This window comes from Enhydra lutris, unplaced genomic scaffold, assembly GCF_002288905.1.
Source record: "Enhydra lutris kenyoni isolate GAN:26980312 unplaced genomic scaffold, ASM228890v2 scaffoldscaffold39, whole genome shotgun sequence".
Classification (NCBI taxonomy): domain Eukaryota; kingdom Metazoa; phylum Chordata; class Mammalia; order Carnivora; family Mustelidae; genus Enhydra; species Enhydra lutris.
In genome coordinates, this window is record NW_019154123.1 from 30107518 (window position 1) to 30121306 (window position 13789).

The window sequence follows — 13789 nt, forward strand, 5'->3', positions numbered from 1 at the left end:
TAACCCTAAAGGCATTAAAATGGTAGTCTACGGGTAAAGAAAGGGAATGGATTGGAGTATGGAAAGAATCGCCTTTGGTCTGGAAAAAGAGAGGCCTTCCAGTTTTGAGAATGTCCATGAATTGAGGAATATCATTAACTCAGTCCTCTGGACCTAAGGTCCAAAATTCTTAAATGAAAAGAAAGAAAAAACAAACCCGATCTAGGAAATGTTGGTAAGAATGGTTTTGGAGGGGCCATGAGTTTATTTTTGTAATGGAAGGAGATCACTTGACTCTATATGAGACAGAAAAATTTTGACCCTGGGGGTGTATCTGGGCCACCAGGGGAGCCTTTAGAAGACACTGGATTAGTCGCTCAGGGTGAGCCCAGGCTTTGATAGTGAAAAAGAGCCTGGTGGGTCTGCTGAGCAGCTCGGTATGAGGGAACAGCACTGAAGTATCCCTCAGGTGACTTTGGGCTCCGGTGTGTGGGACCCTCAGGGAGGAGGGCTGGCTGAGAGAAGAGGAAGAACCATTTTTATTTTTTCAATTTTTAAAATTCATTTTATTTTAAGTCAATGAATTAACATATAGCATATTATTAGTTTCAGAGGTAGAATTCAGTGATTCATCCATTACGTATAACACCCAGCACTCATCATGTCAAGTGCCCTCCTCAATGCCCAGTGCCCAGTGACCCCATCCCCCACATCCTCCCCTCCAGCAACTCTCAGTGTATTTCCTGTAGTTAAGAGTCTCTTATGGTTTGTCTCCCTCTCTGATTTCGTCTTATTTTTTTTCTTCCCTTCCCCCATGATCTTCTGTTTTGTTTCTTAAATTCCATGTATGAGTGAAATCATATGATAATTGCATTTCTCTGACTTATTTCGCTTAGCCTAAAACCCTCTGGTTCCATCCATGTTGCTGCAAATGGCAAGGTTTCATTTGTTTTGATGGCTGAGGAATGTTCCATTATATACCACATCTGGAAGAAGCATTTTTAGAGAGAAGGCATCCGTTGGAGCAGCTCACAGAGAAGCACTGTTTTGGAGAGGGATGTTGAGGTAAATGTAGGGCCTGATGCCGAGGTAGGGGATAGGGCCAGGATGACCCCTGCCACTGACCCCCTCATGTCACGGACGCGAGGAGAAACCTGACACTCTGAGAGAAAGTGAGGAATCCACAGATGGGTCTCCAACACAGGTACCCCAACTCCCTGGGTCTTCCCAGCACTCTTGCCGCTGTTCCATGGAGCTTCCAGCCACTGCCGAGTCTCCCTCATCCTCCTTTCTGAACAATGCCCACCACGGAACAGGGGAGAGCCCACCCCAGAAGGAGCTGGCAAGTGATTTGAGTTTCTTGAGAAAAAAGCAAAAGAGTTGAGGAAGGAATCTGACTAGTTCTTGTTCATTCCTTTCCCTTTCTCAGGGAAATATTTCCCTTCACTGCAAAACACTCTGTCACACTCTGAATTTGGGTCTTTCTTTTCTTCTTCTTCTTAATCCCTTAATTCTGGAAGCTCATTTGTTTTTAGTTCTTTCAGTGTTGCCAGCCAGGCTTGGTGATTATCCTAACAACTCTTGATACCCTGAAGCCATGAAGGTCTGTTTGGCCACCCTATTAAGGAAGGGAAGTCCGCCAAGCGAGGGTCTGAAGGGGGTGGCTGGGAACGTTTGGTTTCAGCCAGAACATGTGGAGGGTCCTGTGCCCACGTGTTCAAGGTTTCCACATTTGCTCAGTTTTTATAGACAGAAAAAGTAGGCCCAAGAGAGGTTACATAAACGTCCAAGTTATGTGCAAACTCCTCCAAGGGGATTGGGTCTTACTCAGTCCCCTTATAGGGGATGGTGCCTTGCAGCCCAGACCAACGACAGCACAGAGTAGATGCTCATAGAATGCTCACCCAAGGGAGTGTCTGAGCTGAGCTCTGCCCTAGGCCTTCTCACCGCAAGCCCCTCACTGGACCCATCAGCACAGGAGTGGTTCTCCTCTGAAGACCATATTAGATACACCTGGCCTTGGCTGGGTCTGCACGCAGTCCTGACCTAGCATTGCACTGGGCACACAGCTGGTGCTCAGCCAACATTCACTGGACGGTCCTAACAGCTTTGTTCACAACTACTTTGGCCCTAATTGCCCACTGTCTGACCAGATGTATTGGCAAAAAGCCTGCTACCAGGGTGGGTCCTGAGAAGCATTCCAGAAGAAAATCCAGAATCACAGGGCTGGGAGGGAAACTAAAGGTCATCCAGGTTTTTTCCTCCCTTCCTCCTCAGCCCCAAACACACACACACACACACACACACACACACCCTGCTTCTCTCCCCTCAGGCACACACACTCTGCCGCTGATTGGTTGAACATGCAGGGTCATTTCTCGCTCAGGAATATTTATTTATTTGAAATGGCTAAGGTGGAGAAACTACACCAAGGGGACATTTACAGGTATTCTAGCCACAGCTCACCTGAAGACCCAGCTGACAGCTGCATGAATCACCAGCCACATAAGTGGAGCTACCTTCTTATAATATATTGTGATAGAGTTATGAGCCATTATTAGAGTTAGATAGAGATAGAGTTAGATTATTAGAGTTAGATAGAAAGAGATAGAGATAGAGTTATGAACTATTATTAGAGCTCAAGGAGAGAGCAGTTATTAGCAGTGGGGATATCAGGGAAGATTTTTTCGAGGAGGTGGCAAGTGGGACGGTCCTTACAAAACGGAGAGGCTCTGGCCTTGGTAGTATGGACAAGCTGTGACATGACCACAGTCATGTGGGACCTCGAGCACCAGGCTAATTGCTGTCAACCAGAGAGGGCCATGCCCTTGGAAGCCCCAGGGTGCCCAGCAGGGTGGTGACAGGGGAAGAGTTCTCAGTCACTAAATGATGTCTACTTGCCCCAGGGACTCTGAACAAGGCCTCAAGACTCTGGCCAGTTTCCTCATCTCTCAGGGAAGGGCAAGAGGTGGGAAGGGCAGTGGGACAAGTACAAGGGGATTTAAGGCCTTGGACTTGCTAGTCCCACTGAGTCTCTAGTCTTCTCACCTGTAGAGAGGGATGGCAATGTCATCTTTATTCAAGAAAACATGAATGTTTGAGAAACATCACGAGTGGAAGAGCAAAGATGATTGCTGTCTCTGGGGCCTTACCTGAGGAGACATGAAAACGGGGGTGACTGAGCAGCTGGGGGCCAGTGTACTGGGGTTGTCTTCACTTAGATGTCATGATGGAGGCTGGCCAGCAGTGGCATCTTCAGTGGGGTGGTTGCTAGAACACTGGTACACGTCCTCTTTGTGTGGTCTCTCAACCTGGGGGAGTTGGGGCCTCTTGGGAGCATGGCGCCTGGGTTCTAAGAGAAAGTATTCCAAGAGAGAAAAATGGAAATGCGTGGAATTTGTATGATCTAGCCTCAGAATGCACATGACACCACTTCCTCCATGCTCTAGAGGTCAAGGCAGTCACAAAGCTCTGCCCGGGTTCAAAGGGAAGGGATGTAGACCCCACTACTCAATGGGATGGGTGCCAAGGTCAGGTTTTAAGAAGAGCATGCCAGAAGGACGTGTTGCTGCAGCCATCTTTGAAAAACACCATCTACAACATCCCTCCTCACCTTGGCACTCAATGCCTCCGCTGTCCACCCCCAATAGCCCCTCCTGCTACCGTTGCGCACAAATCCCCCTCAAGGCAGGCCGCTTTCTCACCGTGCCCAGAAGATGCCATACACATCCCAGCTTGAGAGCTGGAGCCCTGTTCTACTCACTTTTCTTGATTATTCAAGTCTTATCTCCCAAAAGACTCACATTCCTGGTATGTTTGATTAGCAGTTAAGACTAAAAAAGAAGTCCCTTGGCAAACAAAGTTCTGGGGTCTTCTTTACTCTAGAGTCAGGGCTGCCTCTTCCTTTGAATGAGTAAAAATTCGACCGTGCTGGGAATCACTTGTTCTGAAAAGCGTCTCCCAAGTGTGGGCAGGGGTCCCCTTCAACGGTAATCATTGTACGCATTCTTATGAAATTCAGGTTCTTTATTTCTCCTAGACAGAAATAATGACTGCAATAAATTAAAATGAGCTTGTTTTAAAACCAACAAATAACATGGCTGACAATAGAAGTGTAAATATGATTACAGTTAGTGGATTTTTTTCTTCAGCTTTGCTCCATTTCAGCTCATTAAACTTTTCACTAATAAAGGACTAGCCAGCATGGCTCACTAATCACTCTCCAATTAAATCAGGGACCAGGCCCCTGCCCTCCTCTGCAGAACTCAGTCCCTAGGAGTTCCGGGCATCAAATAGTGCTCAGAAGACACATGGGAGCCGCTTGATGAGAAACACCAACGAGGGAGCCAAACCATTCAGTTTCCTCTATGCTCCAGCTAGAGATGCAAGTTCTCACTGAGCACAGCCGAAGCACCTAACATGGAACAGTGATTCATGCCTGATGGGGAACTTGGGCATCCGTTCTTCACTTACAGTGTGGTGAGGCACAGGGTGAATGTAGGGTTGTCCGTATTTTAATGATGAGAAAACTGAGGCTCAGGGAGATTAGAGGGCTGTTGCAGAATCCGTGCCTCCCACATAGGGTGCAAAGACTCTGAACCCAGTGTTTCCATTCCCCAGTCTTGATTCTTTTCTCCTGTACCACCTCCCTTCAGCTAGCTTATTCTCTCATGTCATTGTTCACTCATCGATTGATTTGACCAACTCTGATGAAGTACGTACTTTCTACACAGCATGACATAGGCCCTAGGGCAACAATGATGAGCAAGGCAGAGTCCCTGCTTCTATCGGGCATGTTGTCCAGAGGGAGAGATGGCAACAAATATCCAAACAATTATATAAATAGAATTTGGCATAATGGCAAATCCTGTAATGGGGTGGAGAATGGCCAGGGTTGTTGGGGGAGGGAGGTGAAGAGGGGGCCCCTTAGCTAGGATTGCAGGGAAAAGCTTCTCTGAGAAGGTGATGTTAGAGCTGGGACTTTAAAATACCAGTCATTTAAAGATCTGGGGGGAAAAGTTCCAGGAAGGGACTACAGAGGGTGCAAAGGCCCTGAGGCAGAAGTAGGAATAAGCTGGTCATGTTAGAGTGACAGAAAGGACAGTTAGAGCAGAGCATCTCAAGCAATCGAGAGAATGGAAGGGACCAGAAGGTGTAAGGCCTTGTAAGCCATAATATAGTCTATGTAGGCATTATATTAGCTGCCGTGGTACAGAGGTGAGCAAAATGGGTATGGGTCCCACCCTGCCAGGAACAGCTAGCCCCAAGCCTCCATGAACCTGTCACGCTTGATGTCAAATTGCCTCTGCCCCCTGCATCGAGGGAACCCAGGAACCACTCTACTTCCCTTACTGGCAGGATTGCCTGAGGGATATGATATAGACAGAAAGAGTTAAGAGAGGAAAAACTGGGGATTCCCAGAATCTCTCTTGGATTCAGTCTGTCCCTTCTACCCTGTCCCTTCTACCCTTCACCTGTGGATCCTGGCACTGGAGGAGGAAATGCCTAGAATTCCACAATTCCTTCATGTGGTTCCCCCATCCCTCTCACCATCTCCAATGCAGAGCCACCTGAAGCCAGAGCCAGCCTCCCAACCTCAAGGAGGATGTCAAGTGTCGGAAGATCATCCCCAGAGGCCTAAGTCTTTTTGCAGCATCAGATGGACTGGTGCACCGAAGAAAAGACCTGCTGCATGAAAGTGATTGTTTCCCCAAATCGAAAACAAAGTCTCCTAAAATACAGGAAGCACGTCCAGGAGTCAACCCCGTTCAATTAGAAGAACAGCTTAATCAGTGTGCTCTTTGGTTCGAAGCTTTAACTGGGACCCAGTGACAATACGCCCAAGTCATGGCAAGGATGGCTAGGTGAGAAGGAAAGAAGAATCTTTCATCACTATGACCTTTCCATCTTCTACCCTCCATACTGGCCTAGTCACTCTCTCATTCTCTCTCTCTCTCTCTCTCTCTCTCTCTCTCTCTCTCTCTTACACAAACACACACACTTTTCATTCTATTCCCTCCGGATTGCTGTGGTCACGCACTGCCCCGACCCCGACCCCGTCCCTGCATCAGACCAAAGACCATGTTTATTCATAGGCCAACCTTTGGGAAAACAGACATCTGGGATTTGCTTCCTAAACTTCCTATTATACATAAAGAACCCATTGTCCTTTCAAAGCCAGGACTGAGACCTAACATTTGTCTCGTGCATTGCCACATTACATGGCTACCACGAATGGGGACAGACTGTAAGCAGCTTTGCAGGTCCCTCAAGGATCTGAAGCCACTTCTGCTCTGGCTGGACACCTCAGAGCTGAGCTCTGATGTTTCTCGTTGACCGAGGAGCTCGGCTTAGCCCTGTGAGGCCACTGGCGGGCCCAAAGGCGGCTCTCAACATGGCGCTCCCCTGCTAAGGAGCCACTTGTGGGCAACTCGGATGTCCACGCCTGACGGGTGGAAGGACTCCTGTGGCAGAGGCACGTCACAGGGCACTATTCTAACTAGCAGTTAGAAGTTGTTGTCTGGATGTACACATGCAAGTATAGATGAATCTTAAAACCACAGCGCCACAGAAAAAGTCAGAAGCAGGGCGCACTGGAAAAAAACAAAACCATTTGCATACATTCAAACGACATCCAAACAACAATGCACCTTATACGAGAATATGTAAAAGACTGAATATGTAAATGTAAGTATGAAATTTTTGTACCTTATATAAGAATATGTAAATAACAACGTCAAGTATAATAGAATATGCTGTGTATGGATGGGTAAATGAGAGTAAATAAGTAAGACTAATGAGGTTATAATGTGTCATGAGCTAGAGAGTGTGGTAAACTCTATCTTTCACCGGAAGTCAGAAAAATGTAAAGGAAAGTCACAAATCTCTGAGCTGGGGGCGACCGAGTGGCTCAGTCTGTTAAGTGTCTGCCTTCAGCACAGGTCATGATCCCGGGGTCCTGCGATTGAGTCCCGCATCGGGCTCCCTGCTCAGATGGGAGCCTGTTTCTCCCTCTGTCTGCTGCTCCCCCTGCTTGTGCTCTCTCTCTCTTTCTCTCTCTGTCTCTGTCAAATAAATAAATAAAAATCTTTTTTTAAAAAAGAGGCTGGAGTTGGTCATTTTAGGAAGTAGTGAAGCTCTCTTCCTTGGTTCAGCATATACGCATTCAGTAAACAACTATTTCTAAGTACCTGTTCTGTGCTCTGTGCTCATTTTAGGTTCGAGGATTGACAAAGATTCCTCCCTCTAACTTCGTTTTTCTCTGCATCGTCCAATTTTAGCAAGAATCCTGCCAAGTCAGCTTAGCTCCAATTCCCTGTCCTCTGTATCTGGTTACTCTTGCTATCCAATCAGTCTTCATTGTGATATTGTGATAATGTGGTTTATAATAGAAATATATAGATGGACTTCATTCCTGTTGCTGGCACAGTGCACCTCAAATTCTTGGAATTTCCTAAGTGCTAAGAGTGATAAGGTACCTTATTATTCATAACAAACCTTTCCAGCCACTGAGTTCATGCCAGTAAAGTAACTTTCAGAAAGCACCTAAGGATGGGGACTGGTTGCCAGGGGAACCAACCATGTGACTGGAGGGTTGGAACTTTCAGTCCCTGCTACCCGCACCGCCCCTGCCCATCTCCAGGGAGGGGAGAAGGGCTGGAGGTTGACTCATTCGCTGATGGCCAATGTTTAATAAATCGTGACTGTGTCGTGAAGCCTCCATAAAATCCCAAAAGGACAGGGTTCCAAGAGCTTCTGGGTTGGTGAAGACGGGGAGGTTCTGGGGGAGTACCCCGCCCCCGGAGAGGACATGGAAACTTCTCCCCCTTGCCCCATACCTGGCCCTGTGCACCTCTTCCAACTGGCTGTTCCTGACTTATATCCTTTCATAATACACTGTTAAGGTAGTAAGTGAAATGTTTTTTCTGAGTTCTCTGAGCTGCTCTAGCAAAGGAGGGGGTCCTTCTCTGATTTGTAGCCAGTCAGCCAGAAGCATGGGAGACAAACAAGGCTTACGAGTGGCTCCTGGAGTGGAGGGCAGTCTTGTGGGACTGAGCCCCAACCCTGTGGAACCTGCTGCTATCTCTGGGTAAAGAGCTTGAGAATGGAGTTCAGTCGTAGGACACCCACGTGCTGGTGTGGAAGGGAAATCCCACACACCGAAACTGGTGATCGGAAATCTACCCATCCCGCACCATCCCTCAAGGGATATCAGATCACCGGTTCTGCCATCAGCAAGGACCCTCTTAGTCTGTTTAGCCTGAACCACTGCCTGTTATTCCTGATGTTTCCTCTTAGGAATTTTCCCTCCATGGATCCCTTCCCTGCTCCTTGGCTACACATTCCCACTTGCCCACGCCGTCATTGCGTTGAGCCCAATCTCTCTCCCCCACTGAAAAACCCCATTGCAGGGGTTCCCTACACTTATTGCAATGGTCCCTCTGGACAAGGTGTGCCCTGTCATTCTTTAACAGGTGCCACTGAATAATTTTTTTCTGAAATCGGCTGTGATGGTTAACAAGAGCAAGCTAGGCCTGCCTTCCAAGGGCTGATGGATGATCACCTAGTCGCTACAGGAAGGTGCAACTCCTACCCACTCTCCAAAGACAAGACTCGAATTTTACCAAATTCTATTTCCGTTCTCCTGGGGCCTGTGCAGCGCCAGCAGCAGAGGCACGTGGCTGGCTGGGACCCAGCTGCTCGGCACAGCCCTGCCAGGACTGGTGTAGAAGTGCCTGGCTCCCAACCAGGGTGGCGTCTGCTCTAAGTTGGGAGCCCAGCAGACTCTCATTGTCCTGTGGCCTCGTGACACTTACAGCCTATCAACTGAATCTGAAAAAGCTACTCCCGTGTTTCTTGGTTTCCTGGCCTGGATGTAAGTCACTAGAATTCTCCTTAAGAATGGAAGAGCTCAAAGAACGGGGTGTGGGTGCCTCTCACATGCCAGAACCCACAGGGCTGGCACTGATGAATGATTAAGGAAAAGCTGGTCCAGAGTCCGCCCTGCTGCTTGCTGCCCATCTGCCCTTCTGAATGGCACTGGCCCTTTCTGAGCCCTTGAACAAGGTGCCAGGGACCCTCACCCCTATCAGGTATCACTGCTTTGCTGTGTAGCCATGGCCAAACCCCTTCCCTCTCTGGGCTGGTATCCTATCTCAGTGTCTCTTGAACAGATGAAATCACAGATGCAAATGGGCTTTTTAAGCCTGAAAGAATGTAAGATCCTGTGGGAACTCTCTGTGCTTCCCACTTGATTTTGCTATGAAACAAAAAATTATCTTTAAAAAAAAAATAACCTATTAAGAAACAAACAAACAAAAAAGTTAGGCCTTATGGGGAACCCTGGGAAGGGAGTAAAACCCTAAGTTCTAATAGAAGCTCTGCTCTTTTTGGTGTGGCCTTGGGAAGTATGGAAACTTCTCTGAGTCTCAGTTTCCCCACCCATTGTGACTACTATGAGAGCCAAATTAATGGGTTTCAAATATTAAGTTAGGGGCACCTAGGTAGCTCGGGTAGTTAAGCAGCTACCTTTGGCTCAGATCATGATCCCTGCATCAGGCTCCCTGCACAGGCAGGAGTCTGCTTCTCCCTCTGCCTCTCCCTGCCACCCCTGCTTGTGCTCTCTCTCTCTCAAATAAGTAAACAACTCTTTAAAATACTGAGCTAATTATAGAGCACCGCCCCTCTGTGAGGGCTTCTTGTTAATATTTGTTGTTTTCTAAAGAGACTGTAGTGAAGGCTGACCGGTCAGGCCCAAGCTGGCAGAAATTCTGCAGCTCTTAGGGACACTGGAAAGCCCTGGAGAATGTATGAACAGATACCTCCTAGGCACTGAAAACTTAGCATGCTCAAAGCTAAGCAGGAGATAGAGAAGGAGACAGAGGAGGAGAGGAGGAGAATCCGAAAAAAATAGGAGAAGCAGAAGGGAAAGAAGGAGGAGAGTGAGGAAGAGGAGCAAGGGTGGGAAGAAAAGCAAAAGCAGATACAGAAGCAGCAGAAAGGAGAGAAGGAGCCACAGCAGAAGCCGCAGAGGCAGCAGGAAAAGAAATGGAAGAAGAGAAAAGACGAGAAGGAGGGGATGCAGCTGTGAAGGAACAGAAGAGGAAGCGACAGGAACAGGATAAAAAGTAGAAACAAGCCACGGAAGTGAATGCAGCGGAAAGAATGGAAGCAGCAGAAGCAGAGGTGGGATAGGAAGAAGAAAAGCAGAAGCAGGAAAACCAAGGCAGGAGGACAAGAAGCAGAAGGAGAAGCAACAGCTGAAGAAGAAACAGAAGCAACACAGGCAGAAAGAAAGAAGCGAAAGACACTGGGGGTGGGGGAGGAGAAAAGAGAGCAGGAAGCAGAGAGGGAGAGAAGGTGGAAGAGAAAAGCGCAGCAGTAGCGGAAGCAGAAGCAGCAAGAAGCCAAAACCAAAGCCAAGAAAGGAGAAGCTGAAACTAAAGCAAAGGCAGCACAAAAAAGGCAGGAGAAGGAGAAAGAAGAAAAAGCAGAAGCTGAAGTGGATGCACATGTGGCAGAAGAAGCCCAGACAGGAAAAGCAGAAGCCCAAGTAGAAGAAGCAAGGTGGGAGAGGAGAGGGAAAAGAAGGAAGCAGAGGGGGGAGTGGAGGGAGGGAGGCAGGAGAGGAGGGAGGAGGGGAGGCAGATGGAGGAGTGGGAGACAGAGGGGGAGAAGGGAGGGAAGAGGGGGAGAGGAGAGGAAGAGGAGGAAGTGGGGGGGGGAGAGGAGTAGAAGTCTCAGTGGTGGCAGGAGGAGAAGCAGTAGCAGGAGAAGCAGAAGCAGACCAGTAACGGGGTAGGGGGTAGCAGCTGCAGAAGAAGCAGAAGTCAGAGGCTGGAGTCCATGGAGTATTATGGAAGACAGGACCCAAAGCCAATAGCAGTTTCCCTCTTGAGACAAATGAGGCAGGTGACTCGGTGAGATGTTCTTGCAGTTCTGATAGTTGGGGGTCTGAAGATGAGGTTGGGGGTGCAGTACCACTCACACCACCCTCCACTCCCCCATCACTTTCCGAAAGGACAATGAAGGAATGCACTGTGATCTGCACAGAGGTAGAGGGGACGCCGCCCCTGCCTTTCCCGAGCTCATGGTCAGAGGTAGAACCACACTAAGGGTCAGGACAGGAAAACATCTGAGGAAACATCAGAGAGGCTTTAGAAAGAGATGAAGTTTGAGTTCAGAGTCAATGGGTCGAGGTGGAATTCAATCATGAAATTGGGGTGGGGAAGAAGGGTTCACCTCCCAGGAAAGAAGGGTGCTCAAGAAAAGTGTTCCATATCACTCGGCATCAGGGAAATACAAATCAAAACCACAATGAGATATCACCTCACACCAGTCAGAATGGCTAAAATTAACAAGTCAGGAAATGACAGATGCTGGCGAGGATGTGGAGAAAGGGGAACCCTCCTACACTGTTGGTGGGAATGCAAGCTGGTGCAACCACTCTGGAAAACAGCATGGAGGTTCCTCAAAATGTTGAAAATAGAACTACCCTATGACCCAGCAATTGCACTGCTGGGTATTTACCCTAAAGATACAAACGTAGTGATCCAAAGGGGCACATGCACCTGAATGTTTATAGCAGCAACGTCTACAATAGCCAAACTATGGAAAGAAACTAGATGTCCATCAACAGACAAATGAATAAAGAAGATGTGGTATATATACACAATGGAATACTATGCAGCCATCAAAAGAAATGAAATCTTGCCATTTGCGACGACGTGGATGGAACTAGAGGGTATCATGCTTAGCGAAATAAGTCAATCGGAGAAAGACAACTATCATATGATCTCCCTGATATGAGGGAGAGGAGATGCAACATGGGGGGTTAAGGGGGTAGGAGAAGAGTAAATGAAACAAGATGGGACTGGGAGGGAGACAAACCATAAGTGACTCTTAATCTCACAAAACAAACTGAGGGTTGATGAGGGGAGGGGGGCTGCGAGAGGGGGGGTGGGGTTATGGACATTGGGGAGGGTATGTGCTATGGTGAGTGCTGTGAAGTGTGTAAACCTGGCGATTCACAGACCTGTACCCCTGGGGATAAAAATATATTATATGTTTATAAAAAATAAAATTAAAAAAAAAAAAGAAGGGTGCTCAAGGCTCCCAGCTTCAACTAGGCTGGTGGCCAGCCTCGCACATGGGCTTTACCCCCAGGACTGAGGCTACAAGACATCAGACTAGCAGACTCCAACAAACCCCTGCCCCGGAAATAATTCCTCCCCCAGGCAAGAGACCCATGACATGGAGGTCAGGCTGTCCTGCTGGGGACAGATGCCCACCTTGCCAACTAGAAGTGCCTATGAGGTGACCACCTCCAGACACTGGAGGATGAGGTTCCGGGGAAGCGACAGCTGGGCTGACCAGTAACCTTGTAGTGTCCCCAGTCTTCTGAGGGGTTGCTCCTTCCCTCCGGAAAAGCCCTTGGCCGTGTGACAGTGAGGCCAACCCTAGGCACCATCATGTGATGAGGCATCTTCTGCCTGGACTTAGGGCTTCCCTACCCCTTCTCTCGAGGCCACCACAAACCCCACCACATGGTGTGAGGTCAGAGGGTCTCTTGTGTGTGTGTGTGTGTTCAGGGGAGGAGATCCGGGGAAAGATGGGTTGGAGCATTAGGGAGTCTAAGAAGCAATGGGGTCTGTCACAAGGCGACATTTCAAGAGATGATGGAATTTGGAGTCAATGGGGAAATCAGAAGCGATAAGAAAGGACAGAAAGAAAAACCTCAGCCCTCCTAATGCTAAAAGCTTCTGAAGTCTGATAAATACTTTTTGGAAAATGCCTGATGATGCATTTCTCTCCACAGCATCCCACAAAGCGCTGGGCATGGAGAGAAGGTAGTAGGAGGGCAGCACACCACAGTGGATTGGACACTGGCTCAGCAACCAGGGTGACTCTTTGAACTTCAATCTCATCATCTATAATGTTACCCATAGTTGAATGTGAATGGCTTAGAGCAGTCCTCGCAGACACTAAATGCTCAATGACTCCTAGTTATTATATCATTAGGGGAAGAACATATAAGCACCTGCTAATTAACTGATTAGAAAAATTCTATTAAAGCCTGAATAGGCAGTAAAAATGTATATTCTGAGCTGCTCAAAGGTGAAGGTTATTCAGGGAAGAGGAAATCTTCTCCTTCAACATGATGGCAATAAGAGGAAATGTGACCATTCTCCTAAACCAATCTTGTCCTTGAGTCCTATTCTCTTAGGGCAAAACAACCACCACTAATAACCTTGTATCCGTTGAGTTGTCTCAAAGTTTCCCATTACAGTAGAACCAGTTTCAAGTCACTTACTTAATGGCAGGCCAAGCTGTCTGTCCCACCCCTCCCGTGTTGGAACGTCTTTAGAAAATACTTTGAGAGCAGCAGATGAAAGAAATGGTTTTGTGGAGGAGGATCAAGGCTCCAAGGCGTCTTTGAGCAAGAAAGGAAGGATGCCCAGCTTCTCTACATCATGAGGTCATGATTCATATGGTCCCTCGACTCACCTTCCCTGGACAGGGAGCCAATCCAACTTTTTCCTTGGATGTTGAAATCCCAGCTAGCCATGATGGACAGAGAAGGGAGAGCCCCAGATTCTCTCAAATGTCTCCATTCCTCTCCATCTCCACTCCCACTACCCTGGCCTAAGCTCCTGTTTTGGCTCTTCTAGAAGAGACTTCTTGGAAGTCTCATATCCATAGTGGACAGAGAGATTTATTATTATTATTATTATTATTATTTGGTTTTATTTAAATTTAAGTTAGTTAACATGTAGTGTATCATTAATTTCAGGGTAAAATTTAGTGATTC